General features: G+C 35.1%; 1 long non-coding RNA gene across 1 annotated transcript in view; it reads left to right on the top strand.

Moving 5' to 3' along the window:
• Positions 1-1,453: 1,453 nt before the first annotated feature.
• LOC123392856 overlaps positions 1,454-19,852 on the top strand; it is a 191,636-nt gene continuing 173,237 nt past the window's right edge. The window contains exon 1 of the long non-coding RNA XR_006607534.1: positions 1,454-2,356. This is a non-coding gene — a long non-coding RNA (uncharacterized LOC123392856). The remainder of the gene's footprint in view (positions 2,357-19,852) is intronic.

A 19,852-nucleotide genomic window follows, 5' to 3' on the forward strand; every position in this document is an offset into this window, starting at 1 on the left:
ACAGATGAACATGGAGGAAGGAAAAAAGAGAAGGAAGATAATCATAAGAGACTCTTCATTATAGAGAACAAACTGAGGGTTGGTTGAGGGGAGATGGGTGGGGGATGTACTAAATGGGTGATGGGTATTAAGGAGGGCACCTGTTGTCTTGAGCACTGGGTGTTATTTGTAACTGATGAATTACTAAATTCTACTCCTGAAACCAATATTATCAATATGTTAACTAACTAGAATTTAAATAAAAATTTGAAAAAATAATCAAGTAAAATTGAAGAAGTGCAACATGAGGGCTTAAGTGGGTACAAGAAGAATAAATGAAAGAAAATGGGATTGGGAGGGAGACAAACCATAAGTGACTCTTAATCTCACAAAACAGAGGGTTGCTGGGGGGAGGGGGTTTGGGAGAAGGGGGTGGGATTATGGACATTGGGGAGGGTATGTGCTTTGGTGAGTGCTGTGAAGTGTGTAAACCTGGCGATTCACAGAACTGTACCCCTGGGGATAAAAAGATATGTTTATAAAAAATAAAAAATTATATAAAAAAAAACCTATAAAAATCCCCTTTCAGGTATTGTTCAGAGCAAAATATTCAAAGAACACCAATGGCGATTTGTAGTCCTCTTAAGTATCAGCATGTAAGCTGCTTAAGAATCTGATTTCCTTATAAAACAACACCTGTACAAGATTTGTCTTGGCCAGGCCATCAAGCTACCTGACCTGGTTTGCCCCTCTCCTGAAATTGTGAAAAGGCAGACACATTCCTGCAAAATATGTTTGCCTATTTATATATGTGTATGGTGGTGATGGTGGGGGTTGGGGGAGTGAGGTAGGTTCTCTTGTGCTGGGGCCAACTCACTATCCAGGGTTCTTTGCTTTTCTAACCCTGAACACTGATGGTGGGAAGACATGATGCTGGACTCAACCAGCTGGCTTGAGTTGTGTCCTTTTGCACTTGTCCTATGTTTTTTTCCTCAGAGCTGGACCCCTTTCTGTTCTCTCATGTCTTATTTTCAAGCAGAGTTCCTAGCTCTGCAATTCACTTTATGTCCCCTAAATTCTTTCCATCTGGCCATAAATAGCCTGTATCTACTTGTGTTTCCTTGGAGACTGTCTCACTTGCCTCCGCTCCACTATTAGGGCTTTAGCTTTCATTCATGTTTTGCCCACTAACTCACACTAATTCTACTACAGCAAACATGACCCTTTCCTAGCAGGCTTTATGGCCGTCAGAGCACAATGGTGTAGCATCGTGCTGGGAGCTAGAGTTGACCTATCCAACAAAGAGGTAAGATCCCTAGCATTTCCAGGTGGGAGAGTAGAGAATAAACCCAGAAACTTAGTTTCAACATCCTTCTATCTGGAGACCTCTGTTTCCTAAAATTATTAATAATGGGTTCCAGCTTCAAAACAAATAGTTTCAAATAGTACACTATTACATAACATGTAGGAATGATGATTCAAATATTTTAATTTTGTAAACAGTTTATGGTGCATTATAATAAAGCAGAAAGATTTTTTAAAAGCCTTGTAACTTTTACTTTGCCAAACTTTGTCTTGCAGAAAAAGGTAGAATAGCAAAGATCTGGAAATGTTGTCTTCAACACAGTTTATTTATTTTTTTTATTTTGGTTAAAAATTTGCATAAAGACAGTAGTCAAAAGGTGTATGTCCATTGCTTTCATATGTTAAAGATTCATCATGGTGTGCTGGAAAAGCCAGGGACTCTGGTCACACAGATCTGAGATAAAAATGTAGGGATAAAAATGTAGCTGTGACATTAAACAGCTTTCCTGAGGCTCATTTTTATCTCATCTGTATTAATGATAGTTAGATATCCTCTCTTTCAAAAGTTTAAATAGGAAAAAATACATCAAGGCACTTAGCAAGTGCTGGGCAGTGTACATTTCCAGAATGCATTAGTTATTTTCTCAATCTGGTTTCAAAAATGAACAATTCTTGGGGTACCTGGGTGACTCAGTCAGTTAAGCATCTGTCTGGCTCAAGTCATGATCCTGGGGTCCTGGAATGGAGCCCTATGGTAGGCTCTGTGCTCTCTGGGGAGTCAGGCTCTCCCTCCCTCTCTGCCCTTCCTTCCAGGCCCATCCCTTGCTCTCTCTCTCTTTCCCAAATTAATTTTATTTAAAATCTTTAAAAAAATAAAAACATTCTTCATTCAGATGGAAAATTATACATAAACAAGTCTATAGATGCTTTCAAACTTCTCTACTTTTCTTCTTTTTTATTTCTGCAATACAACTCTTGGAAGCAACATGTGATGAGGACACATGAGTGGCACCAAAGAAATCTGGGAACTTTAAGACCAGCAAATTACAGAAGATGCTTATGAATAAAACAAGTGAGTAACTGTTTCACTCACCAGTAATGGAATTGATCCTTAATATCTTCTAATAGGAAAAAAAAAGTTAATAAATGAATGAAACAAAATGTATCCACCTAGACCTTTCATTTAAATAGCATTTGGCAGGGCACCTGGGTGGCTCAGTAGGTTAAGCCTCTGCCTTCGGCTCAGGTCATGATCTCAGGGTCCTGGAATCGAGCCCCGCATCAGGCTCTCTGCTCAGCGGGGAGCCTGCTTCCACCACTCTCTCTCTCTGCCTGCATTTCTGCCTACTTGTGATCTCTGTCTAATAAATAAATAAAATCTTTAAAAAGATATAGCATTTGGCTATTTGTACCCAGCGCCTCTCCCTTTCTTTCCACTGAAAGATATATGAAGACAATGATAGAAAAGGTTACAAAAACAACACTGAACACTAAGGTTCATAGGCCACCTAAACTCAGATTTTGCAAAGAGTCTTTGGTAAGGACCAAAGTAACTGAGAGTAGGTATGATTAGAAAAAACAAAAACTTTCTGAAGGTTACCTCATGGAGGATCCAGATTTCACCTCATAAACAGAGATGATACTTTGCACCTGTCCCACTGAAGTTTCAGTGATTGGATCTTCGACATCAATAGCATGCAGAATATTAATTACTGTCCTTCTGTTGTGCATCTATTGTGTTTTGGGACAACGGGAATACTGTGGTTACACCTCCGTCTTTTTGCCTCCTGACTCCTGTTCTTTGGAATCAAAGAAAGAATACAGAAAGTCAGTGGGACAGGGCACGTCTAGTTATAAAGCATTATTGCCAAAGAGATAAGTTTTCACAAAATAAAACACTGCAGCAAGAACTGAACATTATCAGAAATTTCTATAAGAAATATGTCCTGAAAATTGCAGGAATTTATACAGCTTATCATTCAGAATAGAAAAGAACAGGAAATTTTCTGTAGGATAAATAGCAGCCACAGGGGTACACAGCTGAACTAAGCATATTCTTGCAAGAAACTGGCAATTGATTCAGGAGCTGTTTATATCAACCTTCTCTCCAGCTATAGATGTGAAAGAGATATAACCATTATCTAAGAATATATGAATTGCGCCAAGGGTAATTCACACAATCTGTCTCTTGACCAATACAAAAACTGAACAGGATTTGGCTTCATTCAATGATGATCAAAAAGATCAAGAGAGAGAGATGAAAATACTGTAGAAGAAGGGAAAAGAAACAGCGACTAAAAACTCAAAGGAAGACAATAATTTGAAAATGGCCCAATATATAGTCTATTCTAAGGTTTAGAAAATGAGTAGACATTCTTAATCAAATACAAGAAATCTTGGCCTCTTTGAAATGGGAGCAGAAAATGGTAAGGGGGAATCATGATTAGCTAAAAGGAGAGCATAAGAGATAAAAAGAGAGGTGACTAAATAAGGATTTCAAGACAGTAAGAAAAAAATAGCATGGTTAAAATTCACTGCAGAAGCAAAGAAGCAGAAATAATATTACATAAAAATAAATCAGTGAATCAAAGAAGCTTCCAAAGCTTTTCCAGACACGGTGAGAAAGAACAAAGATGAGAAAATTATAATAAAGAAGATAAAGCATGGAACAAAAATAGAGAATCAATATGATTTGAGAGAAAATGGAAATCCCAGGCAAATCAGAATAATAATAGGGAAAATGTAAATAAAAAACAGTTTCCCAAACTGAAAAACTACCTGCTTATGTGCCCAAAGAGCTTATCACATTCCAGGAAAAAGCAAAAAAAGAAATGAACATTTAGATATATCTTGGTGTAATTAGTTGTAATAATAAATTAAAAGTCCTCATTCTGTCCAGAATACAGAAAACAAACAAATAAGCAACTGAATCTTGACCTCAGGACAAAAATTAAAAATAAGGTACATTCAGATTGTTTATAAATAAGCAACATCTAATAATAATCATATTTATTATTCAATTGAGTGCCTGCTACATATAGCATGGCTTACACATTTTATCTCATTAATTAAAGCAACAGCCCTGGGAGATGGGTTATATATCTCTATTTGGGGAAACTGAGATTCAGACAATTAGCATGACCAAGATTCTATAGCCAGAAAATTGTGGAATTAAAATCTAACCTACATTTATTTTATTTTCCTAAAACAAGTGCTCTTTTTATTGTAATTCACAATCTCTGTAATACTTAGGGGAAAATACCTTTGATCTAAAATTTAGTACCAAATAAGTTGTTTTTAGCAAAATGTACTTGTCAGAAAGAGAAGTCTATTTAACTTCATGGAAAGGAAGCTAAGCTGGATAGGTCTCACCATGGCCTTTGTATTTCTAAATCCAGGACTACTTTTTAGGTACAGAAAGACCCCTTGGTCTGTCATGTCATTTTGGTAACAGACTAGGAATAGGGTCAGGTTACACCCTTTTACCTCTGGCTTACTTCCCCACAAGTCAGCCTGCAAAGCAGCACTGGCGCTCCACCACCGCTCCTGAAATAGAATCATGTCATTTTCCCCTTGAACATATAAAGAGATGCAAGACACTGATACTACATTGTTGCGAACTGTACCAACGTCAGCAGGTCACCATCCACTTATCTAGATGACCCAGGAAAAAGGAGTCCAACGACAGACCAGTGGAATATATGATGAGCAAATTTGTGTGATCAAATGAAATGCTACAAAATGAAAATATATTGTGTGACATTGAATGAAAGATTGCAAATACTCTGAAGAACTTGTTCCACTATATCTTCTAGACTTCTTTCTTTCTCCTCCCCTTCAGGGATTCCAATAATTGTGACGTTGGAACGTTTCATGCAAATACTCTGAAATGTTTTTTAAAAAATGAAAGAAAAACAATTTTCCAGGATTATCTTTGGAGAGATGTTTGGGTTCAGTTTGCTTCTCTGTTCATTTTTAGGAAGAATTGTTTTCACAGATTCACTTCTGAAGAGAGTTGCTATAATCGTCACACTTCCCTGCTCTGAGAGAATTAATTGTCAAATTATTTCTTTTGCATTGATATGTTTTTGAACTTGCCAATGGATAAAAAAGGATATGTTAATGTCGCACCCAATGAGGCTTAGAACACCTTTGGAAAAGAAGACATAGATGGAAATGCGCATGCAAATAATAGTGTGACACAGAGAAGCAAGTTCTCAGCATCTGGACATTTACAAATATAATCGACTGAAGCCGAGTGGTTTGAGGGGATTTAAACTTTCCAGAACAGTTCAATGTTCAATGTTAACTATTATTTAACTCAACAATCTTTTCTAAGGCTTTGTCAGAAAAGGTAAGATCCTGATAGCTATAGATTACTGTAAAAGTTGAGAGAAAAAAGGTGAAAGAGGACAGTTGAAGAAAAGCCTGCTGAAGCTTTATTAAGTTATGTGTTTACTTCCTAACACACAGCATGAATGTATTTGTCTTTTATTATCACATTTAAAAATGCTTCAATAAGTTGATGTTAAAATGTTTTAAGGACTTAAGAAAACATATGCAGATGGCTCCATAGGATAAATTATTTGATGACCTTTAAATTGGCTGGTAGCGATGAATTTACTGAATGCAGTCCCAATTGGATATTTGCAATAAAAATAGTGATATAAAAAAAATACTGACATAATAGTTTAAACTTCTGATTATCTCCACTAAATCTGATAATTCTATAAATGTGATGAGAGAACTTGTTGGTAAGATTTGGTTGGCCCAGTTTCTCTTGTTCAGTCTATAATTTGGAAAATCCTGAATAACGCATTTGGCAAGAGCCTCTTTCTCATTTGGAAAGAGCCTCACCACCATATTATGCATAACAAAGCTCATAAAAGTAATCCAGCTAGTCATAAAGCCATCTCAATAGAGAAAAGGAGATCAAACAGACTGGAATGTTTTCTCATATTTTGCCATAAATATTTTCTTGAGATAGATCATTGGGTAGTCATTAATATTTTGAATTATGAAGCCTCTTTTCACTTTATTTTTTTTAATTCAATTTTATTTTTTCAGTGTTCTAAGATTCATTGTTTATACACTATCACGTTGCCTGATATCAGCTTTCCTACAAAGCTGTGATCACCAAGACAGTATGGTACCGGCACAAAAACAGACACACAGGCCAATGGAAGAGTAGAGAGCCCAGATATAGACCCTCAACTCTATGGTCAAATAATCTTTTCACTTTAATCCTATCTATCAGCCCTCTGTTCAGGACAAATGTACATGTGTTCAAGGAACATTCTCATATGTCTTTGAGCCCATTCTTGGACCTGTTGGGGTTTTCTTGGATGGGCATTAAGAATCTTTATGGTGGACTAATATCTGAAATATTACTTTTCTGTCATCATTAGATCACTAAACTTCACCGTTAACTTCTCCCATCTTATCCTCATTAACTCCTCTTCCCAGAAACAGAGTTATTCTTTTTTTTATTGAATTTTAAAGCACAGCATAAATGTGTTCAGACCTCTAATTGATTTTGTTTTTTTTTTTTTTTTTTTTTTTTTTTTTTTTTTTTTTTTTTAATTTTTTTATTTTTATAAATTCTCAAATATTCACATAGATATGAGTTCTTCCTTGAGTGTCACTAAATTGAATTTGTTTCCGATTTGTTTCAGATTCATGCTTCAGAAGTGTCACGGGTGTTTAAATTCCGTGGAATCTCACCCATGATTAACATCTGGTGGCATACTTGATGCAGTAAAGAATTTTAGATGAGTATTCAAATTCTCAGGTCAAGCTAAACTAGTACATTTACTGTTTGTTGTGAAATGAATTTTAGCTTTTGGAGCATGAAAGGCTAAAAACTGTTGAAGGATTTGGTTAATCTGGTTAAAGGTTTTATTGAGGTAAAATTAACACCCAATCACTACACATATGTTAAATGTACAATTTGAGGCTTTCTCATGTGGTATAGCCCCACTAAACCATAACCATAATCAAAATGATAAACATATCTATTTCCCCCACAAGTGTTCTCATGCCCCTTTGTAAGATCTTCCTCTAGACACTTAATATTTGTTTTATCTCCGCACCCCCCATCATTGTCAGGCAATTACTAATTTGATTTCTATCATTCAAGGTCAGTTGGTAATTTCTAGAATTTTTAAATTAAATCATAGTACTTGTATTCATTTTGGTTTAGTTGTTGTCATTCAGCTAGGACTTACCCATGTCTTTAATGTGATCAGTAGTTCATTTATTTTTTATTATTATGTAGTATTTACTTGTACAGATATACCACAATGTATTTGTTCATTGTTCATGAACCAAAGAATGTGTAGAGCTTCTAGAATCTGGAAAAGGAAAGAAAAATGGATTATTTCCTGGGATCTCCAGAAATAACACAGCTCTGTCAACCTATTTTAAACTTCTGATCTCTAGAACTATAATATGTTTAATAAATTAAAATTTACCTTGCTTTAAGCCATCAACTTTGCGGCATTTATTAAAAAAATTTTTTTTTTAATTTACTTGACAGACAGAGATCACAAGTAGGCAGAGAGGCAGGCAGAGAGAGAGGAAGGAAAGCAGGCTCCTGCTGAACAGAGAGCCCGATGCGAGGCTCGATCACAGAACCCTGGTATCATGACCTGAGCCGAAAGCAGAGGCTTAACCCACTGAGCCACCCAGGCGCCCCTGAGGCATTTATTATAGTAGCAATAGACGACTAATGTAATGATTTTTATCAGGTTGAAGAAGTTTCCTTATGTTTCTAATTTGCTGATGGCTTTTGTAAAAATCAGCATGAGATTTTTGTTAAATGTTTTGTCTGCATCTGAGATGATAATATGGCTTTAATTTTTTATTTTTTGTTGATATGGTATATTAATTTCTAAGTTAAAACCAACCATGCATTTATAAGATTAAATATAGGATTAGTTAAATATGGAACAGAATAGAAAACCCAGACATGAACCCACAACTGTATGGTCAATTAATCTTCAACAAAGCAAGAAAGAAGATCCAAAAAACTCTTCAACAAGTGATGTTGAGAAATATATACACCTGAAACTGATATTGTACTCTATGTTAACTAACTGGAATTTAAATAAAACCTTTTAAAAATTCCCCAAATATCTAATGTTAAACCAACCATGTATTTATAGGATTAAATATCCCATTTGGTCATGGCACATTTTCTTTTTATTTATTGTCCAATTTGTGTTGATAAGATTTTATTAAGAACATGAGGATGGGGTATCTGGGTTGCTCAGTCAGTTAAGTGGTTGCCTTCGGCTCAGGTCATGATCCCAGGGTCCTGGGATGGAGCTCCACATTGGGTTCCTTGCTGATCAAGGAGCCTGTTTCTCCCTCTCCCTCTGCTACTCCCCCTGCTTGTGCTCTCTCTGTCAAATAAATATATAAAATCTTAAAAAAAAAAAAAGGAAAATAACATGAAGATAATGCTTTGTTTTCTTTTCTACTAATATTTTTGGTTGTAATATCAGATTTCCTTACTTTCAGTTCTCTGGATGAGTTTGTATAGTATCACAATTATCTTTTCCCAAGTGATTGATAGAATTCACGCTGAAATTATCTGGGCCTAGAATGTTTTATATGAGAATTATATAAAGTACAAGTTTAATTCAATTTAGTAGATATATTGTTCAGATTATCTATTTTCCAGTGAGTTTGATAGACTGTGTTTTTCAAGGAATTTGTCCATTTTTGTCTAACTTACAAAAAAATTGTTCATATTCTCATCCTTTTCACATCATAAAATTTCTAGTGATGTCATCTCCCTCATTCTCGTTATTGGTAATCTTTCCATTCTCCACCACCCCCCTCCCCATAAACTCTGGTTATATAGATCGACTGACTTTATTGATCTTTTCAAAGAAGCAGTTTTTTGTTTCATTTTTTGCTTCTCTGTTTATTTCATTGAGTCATTGATACACACATTAATTTTTCTTTTTCTTTCTTCTTCTCACATAAGGTTTGTTTTTTTATTCTGTAAAAATGGAGATAACTTTGTAATTTTGATTAAATAATTTTAATACATTGAAATATATTCATTCTTCATAGGTGCTTCATAAAGTAGAAGTTGAAACCTTTCATTTAAGATCTTTTCATTTCCAATCCAGGCACTTATTACTAAAATTTTCCCTCTAAGTACTGCTTTAGCTACGTGCTCAAAAAAATTGACATATTGTATTTTCATTTTCACTCAGTTCAAACAAGTTTATTGGATTTTTTCAAACTAGTTTGTTAGATTGTTGTTTAGTTCCAAATATTTGGGGATTTAAAAAAAAAGCTTTTATTTAAATTCCAGTTAGTTAACATAGAGTTTAATGCCAGTTTCAGGTGTATTGGTTTCCTAACACCACTTTTTGAAGAGACTATTTTTTTCTCTTGGACATGCTTTTCTGCTTTGTCGAAGATTAGTTGACCATATAGTTGTGGATTCATTTCTGGGTTTTCTATTCTGTTATTTCTATTCTGTTTTTCTATTCCATTATCTATGTATCTTTTTGTACCAGTACCATTCTATTTTGATTACTACAGCTGTGTAATAACTTGAGGTCCAGAATTGTGATGCTTCCAGCTTTGCTTTTCTTTTTCAAGATTGCTTTGGCTACTCAGGGTCTTTTGTGGTTCCATACAAATTTTAGGATTATTCATTCTAGCTCTGTGAATCGTGTTCTTAGTATTTTGATAGGGATTGCATTAAGTGATAGATTGTTTGGGGTTGTATAGACATTTTAACAATATTCGTTCTTCCAATCCATGAGCATTGAATGTCTTTCCGTTTCTTCGTGTCATCCTTAACACCTTCCTTCCTTCTTTCCTTCCTCCCTTCCTCCCTTCCTCTCTCTCTGTCTTTCTCTCTCTCTTCCTCTCATATTCCTTTCCTTCCTCCCTTCCATCCTCTTCCTTCCTTCCTTCCTTCTTTCCTTTTCTTTCTTTCTTTCTTTCTTTCTTTCTTTTCTTTTCTTTTCTTTTCTTTTGGGTGGGGTAAGGTAGGAGCAGAGGAAGAAGGAGAGAGAGAATCCCAAGCAGGCTCCATGCTCAGTGTAGAAGCCAAAGCAAGGCTCAATCCTACAACCCTGAGATCATGACCTGAGCTGAAATCAAGAGTCAGACTCAATCAACTGAGCCACCCAGGCACTCCTTCAATTTCTTTCATCAGTGTTTTATGGTTTTCAGAATACAGTTTTTTCATCTCTTTAGTTAGGTTTATTTGTAGGTATCATATTATTTATGGTGTAATTATAAATGGGATTGATTCCTTAATTTCTCCTCATACTGCTTCTCTTTGGTGTATAAAAATGTAACAAATTTCTATACATTGATTTTGTATCCTGAAACTTTACTGAATTAATTTATCAGTTTTAGTGGGTTTTGGTGGAGTCTTTTATCTTTCTATAATTGATTTCAAATTCAATTTTACTGTAGTCAAGAACATACTTTGTATGACATGAGTAATTTTAAATTTGTTGAGACATTTTATGGCTCAGAATAGGGCCCTTTTTCCATGTATACCTAAAACCAGTATGTATTCATCATCATTAGCCATCGGGGAAATTCACATCAAAACCACATTGAAATACCACCTTACTCGAGTCAGAATGGCCAAAACCAACAAAACAGTAAACAAAAGTTTTGAAGGGGATGCGGAGAAAGAGGAACCCTCTTACACTGTTGGTGGGAATGCCAGTTGGTGTAGCCACTTTGGAAAATAGTGTGGAGATTCCTCAAAAATTAAAAATAGAGTTACCCTATGACCCTTCAACTGCACTACTAGGTATTTACCCCAAAGATGCAGATGTAGTGAAAAGAAGGGCCATCTGTACTTCCAATGTTCATAGCAGCAATGGCCATAATCATCAAACTGTGGAAAGAACCAAGATGCCTTTGAACAGATGAATGGATAAAGACGATATGGTCCATATATAAAGTGGAGTATTATGTCTCCATCAGAAAGGATGTATAACCAACTTTTGTATCAACATGGAACCATGAGAGATGGTGGACTCTGAGAAACAAACTGAGAGTTTGGAAGGGGAGAGAGGTGGGAGGTTGGGTGAGCCTGGTGGTGGGTATTATGGAGGGCACGTATTGCATGGAGTACTGGGTGTGATGCATGAACAATGAATTATGGAACACTGAAAAGAAATAACAAAATAAAAAAAAAACATGGATGGGACTGGAAGAGATTATGCTGAGTGAAATAAGTCAAGCAGAGAGAGTCAATTATCATAGGGTTTCACTTTCTTGTGGAGCATAAAGAATAACATGGAGGACACTGGGAGAAGGAGAGGAAAAGTGAATTGGGGGAAACAGGAGGGGAAGATGAAATATGAGAAACTGTGGATTCGGAGAAACAAACTAAGGTTATTGGAGGGGAGGGTGTGGGGAGTTAGGTGAGTCTGATGGTGCATATTAAGGAGGGTATGTATTGCGTGGAACACTGGATGTGGTGTATAAACAATGAATTTTGGAACACTGAAAAAAATTTAAAAAAACAGTACATATGCTTTGACTGGCTATAGTGTTTTACAAAGGTCAATTGTGTCATGTTGCTTGATAACATTATTTTCAAGTCTTCTACATCCTTGTTAAATTCATCTTGACTTGTTTAATTCATAAAGAAGAAGTGCTAAATTTACAGAAACTCATTGTCTCACAGTTCTGAAGGCCAGAAGTGCTAAATCAAGGTCTCAGCAGGGCCATGTTCCTTTTATGTTGCTAGAGAAGAAAACTGGTCCCTTTCCCCCAGCTTCTGGCAGCCTCAAGCATTCCTTGGCTTGCAAATGAATTATCACTTCAATCTTCTGTCTTCAAGTGGCATTTTTTTCTGTCTTCACATTGTCTTCCCTCTGTGAATGTCTGCCCTTTGTTGTCCCTCCAAATATCCCCTATGAAAAAGGACACCCATCAAATGACCTCATTTTAATTTAATTATCACTATAAATATCTTTTTTTTTTTTTTTTTTGCAAATGAAGTCACATTCTGAGATATTGGGAGTTAGAACTTCAATATGTATTTTTTGAGGAGACATAATGCAACTCATGACATGGGTCTTTCTTTTTAAATTATCCAGTCTGACCATGAATCCCTTTTCATTGGGATGATTTGACTATATGCAATGTGATTATCGAGATGATTGAGTTTAAATCTATAATCTAGCTATTTGTTTTTATTTGTTTCATGTTATTGTCCTCTTTTCCCACTTTTCTGCCTTCTTCTGGATTAATTTAGTATTGATTTTATTTTATCTCCTTTGTTGCCTTGTTATCAATAACTCTTTGTTGTGTTACTTAATGAGTTGCTCTATGGGTTAGAGTAAAATGTTTTAACTATAGTCTACCTTCAAATACCATAAAAATATTATGGCATATTTCCATTTCTGTCTTCTGAGACTTTGTGTTAGTGTTGTCATATATTTTAATCTACATTTGTTACAAAGCCCATGTTACATTGTTATTATTATTGTTTTAAACAACTGTTTATTTTTAAAGAGAATTTATGTAACAAGAAAAATGTTTTATATTTGTCCACGTCGTATTCACCATTTCTGGTACTCTCTATTCTTTTTGAAGATCCAGTTTTTATTTATAAGAAGTTAATTAGATAAATTAAAGATCCATAACCATCTAAAAGTAAGTAAGAGGGCGCCTGGGTGGCTCAGTGGGTTAAGCCGCTGCCTTCGGCTCAGGTCGTGATCTCAGGGTCCTGGGATCGAGCCCCGCATCGGGCTCTCTGCTCAGCAGGGAGCCTGCTTCCTCCTCTCTCTCTGCCTACCTCTCTGCCTGCTTGTGATCTCTCTCTGTAAAATAAATAAATAAAATCTTTAAAAAAAAAAAAAAAAAAAAAAAAAAAAAAAAAAAATAAAAGTAAGTAAGAATAATAAAACATAACCTCTGTCTCTTGAGCTTATGTGAAAGATTTATGTGAAAAGATTTTTATATTTTAATATCAATAATAGTTGAGTTACAAAACTTTTTTGAAAATATACTTATTTCAAATAATAAGCACTGTATTTATTTCAAAAAATGATAATTACACTTGATCTTAGCCAAAAGGCCGAGAAGCGATCAAAAAATGATAATTATACTATTTGAGTACTAACAGTGGGAGCATTTAAAACACTTGACAATGTGATTATTGAGTAAGAATTCCTTTGATTAATTTTTTAAAATATTAGACCAGTGCTTTACAATCATTTTAATATTATGGTGGACAGAGAATATGATCATATCACTGTGACATACTGAAGTATACTAATGAGGCTATTTCATGGCCTAGGCGCTCTATCATTGGCTCCACAAAGTTCTCCAAAAGGTCTAAGTGTAAATATCAGTATAATTCTGACCTATTGAGAAACTTCACATTAAACCACATTACTACAGTTGGTGACTCCACTGGCCATCCGTTCTTATTCTAGCTTCACTTAACATGTCCTTATGATTTTTTTTTTTTCATGTTAGATGGTAGGGAATAGGAACAAAGCCTAACCTGTAAAACAATTTTTATTAAACTTTGACATTATGGATACTCCAACTGCAAGTACCATAAAAAATGCTAGACAAACGGAAATAATGACCAAAGACAGAATATAATTTGTCGTAGGGTCAATACCTGATAATTTCTGGGAATCATGCATATCTTTTCATCCATGATTGCATCTGACTAAAAAGTGGATTTATAACTGAAAGGAAGAGATAAAAATCATAAGCCTAGAGAGTAATATTGTCTTTTTTTCTTTTCTCAATTCATTGAAAGTAGAAAGTTTCTCTTTCTAAAAGAAGCAGAAAGAGAACTAAAAATGATATGACAAAGGTGAATAACAGCATCTGTAAAGAAGACTAGAAATACTTAGTAGATAAATCTGCCTATCTTTATACTCAGGTTGATCAAATGTTATTGAGACTACAGCTTTTAGTAATACTGAACAATGAATGGTTCCAGCTGCTGGATTAAAATTGTAGTCCATCATATACCTTCTGAACTTTTTATAAGGTTTTATCTAAAGAAGTAATAGCCATTGTTGGCAAAAACTCATGCTCCTTGCAAAGAAGTGCTTTGGTCAACAATAATGTCAACAAGAGTATTAGTCTTCTCTTTCTAAATTCAATATTATCACAGTCTCCTAGAAATAATAAAAATAGAGTATGATACTTGGGTTTGTACAATGAAGCTGTTGTGTTTGAATACTGAGAGTAACTAGAGTGCTACTGAGAGAAAACTTAACCCAATAAATCACTGTTCTCTATCCCAAGTGTAAAATCCTTCCTAAATGAAAAAGAGAAATGTTTGAGCTTGAGTTCCAGTCCTTTTTTTTCCCCATTTATTGAGGTCTAATTGACATACCATATTACATTTTACATTTTTTTTTTGAAGACTAATCTTTCCTGTGCCAGCTTCGATTTCATGGCACCAATCAATTTTTGTGCCAGCCATATGTCAGTTCTCAATGAACTAAATAGTTATATATTCATTTGTTTTACTGATACTTGGGTTCTTTGATTTTTTTTTTTTTGTACTGAATACCAAAATCAACACTTAAATTTTATCTAATTGAATCTTTAAAAATGGGAAGATTATTCTTTGAGTAAATATATATTTTAATTCTTTATGTTATAATTTATAAATGGAGGCCTTGAGTCCAAGAATTGAAGGACCTATGCTCAATTTCATCTAGTATAAGGGTCCCTAAGCTCTGCCTTTTCACAGCCATTCTCATAAAGCCATTCTCATAAGTCTTAAAAATGTAGGGGCACCTGGGTGGCTCAATCTGTTAAATGTGTGCCTCTTGTTCAGGTCCTGGGATTGAGCCCCCATATCTGGGCTCCCCACTCAGCAGGGAGTCTGTTTCCTCCCTCTCCCTCTCCTCCCTCCCACCATCATTTATGTTCTCTCTTGCTCTGTCTCACTCTCTCAAAGAAATGAATAAGACCTTAAAAAAATTAGAAATAATATTATTTGTATAAGGATGTCATACACTTCTTTACATTTATTTTTTGTTGCTGTTGAAGCACATTTATAACTTTATTTTTCATGCAAACACTTATTCAGTAACACTTATTCACAAATGTACACTTTTAAAATACTTGCCATGTAGTTTACCTTTTGCAGAAGATGGGAAAATTGATGGAAAGTCATGGTCTCTGTTTTCCACAACTTTTTGTTTATTTGGGGGGCTACATATTTAAAATGCTAATTACTATTGTGTAGTAAGTGTACTTATAAAGGTATATTTTATGAACGAAGTGAAAAGAACTATGTGAATGAAGTTTAGAATCACAACATTAAATAAAAAAAGTAAATCTCAGGAGACAACTTAAACTATGACAGTATTTTTATAAAACTCAAAAAAACACAAAAAACCAAAACCCCAAGCAAAACCAAATATTTAGAGATACCTCTGAAACATAATAAAATCATAACAATGATGATAATGATAATGATGATGATGAAAATTTTAAGGGGATAATAAAAAGTCAGGATGATGGATAAAAGGGAAGAGATCAGGGAGGAACACCAACTAGATAAAACAGTATTTTTTATTATAAGTTGTGTTGGGTGGTGGAGTCAAGTGTGCGCATTTCATTATTATAATTCATAGCACGAATATGTTTTTATGTATGTATGATATTGTTGAAATGCTTACATTTTAACAAGGAGAATTTCTATCCTATAGAAGAGTAGGGAGACTAGTATAATACACTTCATATTCTTATCACTCAGGATAAATGAGGATCAACCTATGAATAATTGTATTTAATCTAATATCCCACCTACATTATTCCCCATAATTTTGAAGCAAATCTCAGACACCATAAAATTTTACCTGTTTAATATTTTGGTATGTATATCTTAAAGAAAAAGATTATTTTAAAAAGTAACCACAGCTTCATTATCATACTTAAACCTAATTCTTTAGATTTATCAAAAATCCAGTGTTTAAATTTAAAGATTTTGTTAATTTATTTGACAGAGAGAGGCACAGGGAGGGAGGGAACACAAGCAGGGGGAGTGGGAGAGGGAGGAGCAAGCTTCCCGTTAAGCAGGGAGCCTGATATGGGGCTGCATCCCAGCACCCTGGGATCATGACCTGAGCTGAAGGCAGACACTTAAATGAGCCACCCAGGCACCTCTCCAGTGTTTAATTTTAAATTTCTCCTGTTATTTCATTAGTCTTAAAAATTTTTACATATTTGGGGTGCCTGGGCGGCTCAGTGGGTTAAAGCCTCTACCTTCGGCTCAGGTCGTGATCCCAAGGTCGTGGGATGGAGCCCTGCATCGGGTTCTCTGCTCAACAGGGAGCCTCCTTCCCGCCCCGCCCCCACCTGCCTCTCCGCCTACTTGTGATTTCTATATGTCAAATAAATAAATAAAATCTTAAAAAAAAAAAAGTTTTTACATATTTGTTTTCTTATTCAGGATCCAAATAAGGAACAACCATATATTTAATCTGTAGGTTCTCCTTCATATTTTTAAACTTTAATTTTTTTAAATGGGCTTTATTTTTAAAGTCACTTGATATACAAAGAAATACTGAGCAGAAATTCCCATATACTGTCTGCTCTCACACATGCATTATCCCACATTATCTCCTATTATCAACATGCCCCACAAGAGTAGTACATTTGTTATGACTTGTAAACATAACTTGACCCATCATAATCACCCAATCCATAGTTTATATTAGGGCCTACACTTGGTGTTGTACATTCAATAGGTTTGGGCAAATATAAAATGATATATATTTACCATAATAGTACCATACGGAATATTTCCACTTCCCTAAAATTCTTTTGGGCTCTGCCTATTCATGCCTCCCTCCCTTGTAACTCCTGGCAGTCACTCGTATTTTGTTTTTGTTTTTGTTTTTACCATGTCTATGGTTTTGCTTTTTCTAGAATGTCATCCAGTTGGAATCATCCAATATATAGCCTTTTCATATCAGCTCTTTTCACTTTTTAATATTCATTTAAGTTTCCCTCCATGTCTTTTTCTGGCTTGATAGATCATTTCTCTTTATACTGAATAATATTCCATTGTTTGGATGAACCACAGTTTATTTATTTATTCAGCTAATGTGGGACTTTTTGGTTGCTTCTAAGTTTTGGCCATTACACACAAAGCTGCTAGAACTCACTCTGCACAGTGCTAGAACTCACTACGGACATAAATTTCAGTTTTGGGGGTAAATATCAAGGAGTGTAACTGCTGAGTCATCTGTGAGGTATAGTATTATTTGAAAACAGACTTAGATTCGTTGTGTATTGCAAATTCCAGGGCAAACGCTAAAAAAAGTTGAGAAAGAAGTATAACTGATATGTTCATAAATAGTGAGAATACCTTATAATAAAACAACCCTAATTCCTTCCTCTTGTCCCTTGTTTTATCGCTGTCATTCATTTCACTAACATAAGAATAAGCATATACATGTATTTGACATTTTATTTTTTTACTTTTTTTTTAAGTTTAGTTGGCCAGCTTATAGTACATCACAAGTTTTTGTTGTAGTGTTCAACGATTCATTAGTTGCATATAACACCCAGTGCTCATCACTACATGTGCCCTCCTTAATACCCATCACCTGGTTACCTCATCCCCCCTCCCCGCTTCTTTCTGTAACCCTCAGTTTGTTTCCTAGAGTCCAGAGTTTCTCATGGTTTGTCTCCCTCTCATATTTTTTCCTACTCAATTTTCCCTCCCTTCCCCTGTGGTCCTCAGTGCCATTCCTTATGTCCACATATAAGTGAAACCATACAATTGTTGTCTTTCTCTGCTTGACTTATTTCACCTAGCATAATCTCCTCCAGTTCCATCCACATCGATGTAAATGGTGGGTATTGATCATTTCTGATGGCTGAGTAATATTCCATTGTATATATGGATCACATGTTCTTTATCCATTCATCTGTTGAAGAGCATCTTGGCTCCTTCCATGGTTTGGCTATTGTGGACATTGCTGCTATGAACATTGGGGTGTGTGTGCCCCATCTTTTCACTACATCTGCATCTTTGGGGTAAATACCTACTAGTGCAATCACACTTTAAATCTTTCACTCACTCTCTTCTTCCTTGCATGGTTTCTAAGAAGTCAGGTGTAAATCCTACCATTGCTGGTCTATAGTATTATAGAGCAGCAATTATATAGGTATTTTTTCTTTTGGCTTCTTTCAGGATTTTTCCTTTATCTTTGATTTTCTGTAGTTTGAAAATGATTCTCCCCAGCTAAGGTTTTTTGTTTTCTTTTGTTTTGCCATTTATTCTATTTGGTGTTCTCTAAGCTTACTAGATTTGTGGTTTTATGTCTGACATTAGTTTGGGGACATAGTCGTTATTTTCTCAATATTGTTTAAATTTCTTTTGTTCATTTCTCTCTTTCTTCTCTATTTAGAATTCCCATTACACATATGTCATACCTTTTTTAGTTTTTCTGCAATTCCTGGATATTTCTTCCTGGTTTTTAATCTTTTTTCTCTTTGCTTTTCAGTTTTGGAGGACTTTATTGAGATCTCCTTACGCACAGAGATTCTTTCCTCAGCTGTGTCCTATTTACTAATGAGCCCGTGAAAGGCATTCTTCATTTCTGTTCCAGTGTTTTTGAGCTCTGTTATTTCTTTTTGGTTCTTTGAATTTCCATCTCTCTGCTTAAATAGTTTATCTGTTCATACATGCTGTCTATTTTGTCCTTGGAGCCATTACCATCCTTTCCCAGTCTCATTGAGATATATTTGATGTATAACACTGTATAAGATTAGTGTGTACCATGAGATAATTGATATACATATGTAGTGAAATGATTACCACAATAAGGTTAGTTAACCCATCCATCACCTCACATAATTACCAATTTTTACTACTGTGGCGGTTTGGTCAACATGGAAGTCTACTCTTTTTTAAACACCTGAAACTAGTGTAACATTTTGTGTCAATAATATTTAAAACAGTTTACTCTTTTAGCAGCTTTCAAGAATACAGTATGGTATTGTTGTTAACTACAGTCATCATGCTGTACCTTAGATCCCCAGAAGTTATTCATCTTATAGCTGTAAGTTGGTATTCTTTGACCCACATCTCTTCCTTTCCCACCGCCCCCAACTCCTGATATCCCCCAACCAGCTGTTTCTATAAACATGAGTCCCTTGCATCTTAATCATTAAATTAAACTCCAATCTGTAAATTCAAACATATCTGCCATCTGAATCGTTCTGATGCTTGCTCTCTTTCTTTAAATTGCCTTTGCTTTTTACAATGTTTTATAATTTTTTTCTGGTAGTGGAAAAGGATATACTGGGTAAAAGGAACTGCTGTAAATAAGCCTTTGGTGATGTGGTGAGGTGTGGGGTGAGGGAAAGATTTCTATAGTCTCATGAGTAGGTCTCAGCCTTTTAGTGGATTTGTACTTGGGCTGTGAACCTCACACCCAAATGAAAAACATTTCATTTTTCAATTTCCATTTCTTATTTTCCAATCCCTTTTTAAGTGGGATAGCGTGGTCAGAGGCAGCTGGAGCTGTTTCTCTTCCCCCAGGTCTGATAAACACGC

Source organism: Mustela putorius, unplaced genomic scaffold (genome assembly GCF_011764305.1).
Source record: "Mustela putorius furo isolate JIRA1106 unplaced genomic scaffold, ASM1176430v1.1 tig00000640_pilon_pilon_pilon, whole genome shotgun sequence".
NCBI classification, from domain to species: domain Eukaryota; kingdom Metazoa; phylum Chordata; class Mammalia; order Carnivora; family Mustelidae; genus Mustela; species Mustela putorius.